Source organism: Limulus polyphemus, unplaced genomic scaffold (assembly GCF_000517525.1).
Source record: "Limulus polyphemus unplaced genomic scaffold, Limulus_polyphemus-2.1.2 Scaffold99, whole genome shotgun sequence".
Taxonomy (NCBI): domain Eukaryota; kingdom Metazoa; phylum Arthropoda; class Merostomata; order Xiphosura; family Limulidae; genus Limulus; species Limulus polyphemus.
Genome location: NW_013665709.1, coordinates 839,604 through 843,193, shown reverse-complemented (window position 1 = coordinate 843,193; position 3,590 = coordinate 839,604).

Below are 3,590 nucleotides of genomic sequence, written 5' to 3'. Positions count from 1 at the left end.
ACCTATTTAACTTCAGAGTTCGCAATATCTTGTGGTGTTGATTTTACAGCAATATTATCAGGATGAAATCCAGTCTGATTATTACTTACATCAAAATGACTTTTCATCTTCTCAATAGCAGACTTAAGTATTTCTTAGGTAAAGAAAGACTCTAATAAGTGATTATCCTCAGGATGCAAGTACAGAAGGTTTAACAGCACTTTCAGTTCATCGCAAAACATCAGTGATGGTGGTGTGTATCCTGTAGCTTCAGGTATTGTTGTTATTCTCATGAGTAATAGTGGAAAATATTGGTTCCACATTTTCTGATGTTCATTCACATCAATGGCTAATTGATTTAAAAGTGTATGGTTATCTCTTGCCACTATTCCACCAGAAGATGGGTGAAGCTCTAATGTCCTGATCTTTATGATTCCAAGGATTTAACAGATCTCCACAAACAAGACTGATTCAATATCCCATTCCTAATCTAAGTGAAGTTCCATAGGAACATCAAATCTTGGAAAAAATCTTTGACAGGTTTCCATGCTAATGTTTCTGCTTTCTGGTCAATAACAGGACATGTTTCTGGTCATTTGCTGAAAGAGTTCATTATGACTTTGATGAATTTATTCCCACTATTACTCTGTGGCAGAAGACTAAGCACTTTACTAGAAACTCTCTTAAGAGGTGCTCCAACACAATACTGCTGTAGTTTTCCATGTTATTTCTTCATGGACAACTTTTTGCTCACATATTCACACAGTTTACACCAGATCTCCACTGATTTCAGCTTCTAGCCCAATAAAAAAATATCTTACTCTCTCCAGTGTCTTCCTAACATATAAATGTCCAGTTGTGGAGATTATGGAATGCTTCTGACTATAGTAACTTTGGAATTAACAATTTTAGTCATAGTTTCTGTCTACTGGTATTTTCACATTTACAATATAATAGGTATTCTCATAGACATAATGAATCCAACTGTGTCTATCACATCTTAGTCTTTGGGCTGTATGGATCATTCTGCACTTTTCTTGATTCACTGTATAATTGGTTTCAGAGTTGAAACTTTTGCTTGAACATATTTCAGTTGAGTGTTAAACCATATTAGTAGTTCTTCCTCATCACTTGTGGGTGTCCCATATTTGACTTTATTCTGTTGTACTTTAGGTTGGCTGTCTTTACTATCTAGTTTCTCCCTCTGTTCACAGTGTTTAAATTTTTCATTGATACAAAAGTCGTTGAGATAATGCATCAGGATTTCCACGGTTCCATCCACGGGATGCACAACATTAAATTTATATTCATAAAGTTTCTGGAGCCATCTTGCTATCTGGTTTTGTGGATTGCAAAAAAAATCATAAGTCACTTAAATTCTGCATAATATGTCCAGAGTGTAAACTGTTTTTTTTTCCATAGAGGTAATGGTGTATGTGATTCAGGGATTAAACAATGCAGCATTCATTGCCTTGCTATAATAGACAAGACTTTTTTTCTTCATGTATTGTACTTCTGATAATATCATTTCTATTGTAAAATCACTGGTATCTATATGTAATGCAAGTGTATATCTTCAAGAGTTGGGTATTATAATACAGGAGTAGTGCTTTATTCTTTCTTCAGCTTGCTGAATGTTTTTAACAATTAGCAATTCAACAAATAGTTTCTCTCCCCAGCCCCTTGCCATTGTAAATATTTATTGAGTTGTCTATTGAAACCATTCCCTTCTCAGAAGCTCACAATCTACTAAAAGGTAGTGGGATGGTTTCGGGCCCTCTTGGCAAGAAATAGGATGGCATCTCACCCTACTTCAAGCACTGCACATGAGCAAAAACAGAAAACTCTAAAATAAATCCTATTCATGCCACCAAAATGTCTCCTTCATATCTACTTTTGGTATTCTCAGGTCAATTGATTTCCATGCAAGTATCGGATTGGTGCACTTTATAATGGTGGATTCATGCAATAAGATTCCAGAGAATTTAAATAAGCAACTGATATTTAAGCTAAGAGAAAACATGATGCAAAATGTACAAAAGTTTTTGTTGTATATCAAAACAACATTGTGTGTACTTGTGTAGGTCATTGGAAACTGCCTTCCTACTTCTGTTCTCAAATTGAAATGGAAGAATATGATACAATAGGGATTGCTAAACATTAGTTAAATTTAGAGCACACTGATAATAGGAATTATTTTGAAATTCAGATTAGAAGTTATTTAATGGTATTAGGCTTTTTAAAAGAAATGAGAAGTAGCTTTTTATATACAGGATTAACTGCAGCTTGTTGGGACTGAAGATAAACACCAGTCAAGATCTTGAATCTATACATATTATGTCCAATCAAGGACTTCTAGGGCAGGAAGTTTTTTAATTGGCAAATGATGATGTCAATGAGAAATTGTATAATGAAATTAGAGATGTTACTAATAAGGATATTACTGGAATAATTACGAAAGACATTAATTTTAGACACACTGATTCAAATAGTAAAGAAGAAAGATTTCATGATATGATTCAGGATGGTTTCCTATACTAAATAGTCAAAGACCAATAATAAGGATTGACATTTTAGAATTATTGTTATGGGACACGTGGTTACAAAAGTTGAAGTGGGAAGAATATTTGTGGAAAGAATGATCAATAACTAATTATATTTGATGTGTTGAGATAACCCAAGATAAAATGACAGTCCTAATTTTCAGAATGTCAATTTTTAAGCTTTGAAACTGGACTTGTCATTAGCAAACATAATAGAAATTTAAAATTTGATGTAGGGTATATTAAAAAAATTACAAAATAAATTCCTTTTAATCCAAAATAGGCATATCCATGAAAATAAAAGAATAATACCTTAAATATCAAACGTAACTGACTTAATAAAAACATAAGAAAGAAAGTAAGAGATAAATATCATAAGTTTGAATTACAAAATTGATTGGTTTTTGTTAAGGACAAAGCTGCACAATAAGATAGCTGTGCTAAACCCACTATGGGTATTGAAACTCAATTTTTAGCATTGTAAGCCTGCAAAATTGACAAATAGAATGAAAGATTTACCAGAATCATATGAAAGCTAGAGAGTTGGTTAAAAACAGAAATTAAGAAATCAAAAAGGGCTTATGTGAAACATATGACTAATAATGTTAAAACTAATGGCAATAAATTTTTAAAAGTGTAAAGAGGTAAACAAAATGTTAAAATGTATAATGGGTCCTTAAAAGATGCCTATACGTTTTTCTTATTAAAGGCTATGAGATGACCAAGTTTTGAAATCTTCTCTTCCATTTTTACAAGAAAAGACAGCAGTACTCCTGACCCTAAGTTTTCTAAGGAAAATATCAGAATTGATATGAATCATATAGATAATAATACCTTACTTGGTGGTAAGAATAAAGACTAAGAAATGAAATAGATATAGCATCAAGACCAGTGATGTTTCTCCACAAATTCAAAAAGCAAGTCAAACGTAAGATTTACTGACCCTCTCCCTGTTCATTTTTGATACATTAAAAAACAAACCTGAAGACTAGAGAGTTGTTAATGTTAATTATAGGCCAGTTAGTCTTACTTTACCATGATCCCTTTCTTTCATGGCACTGTTAAGGT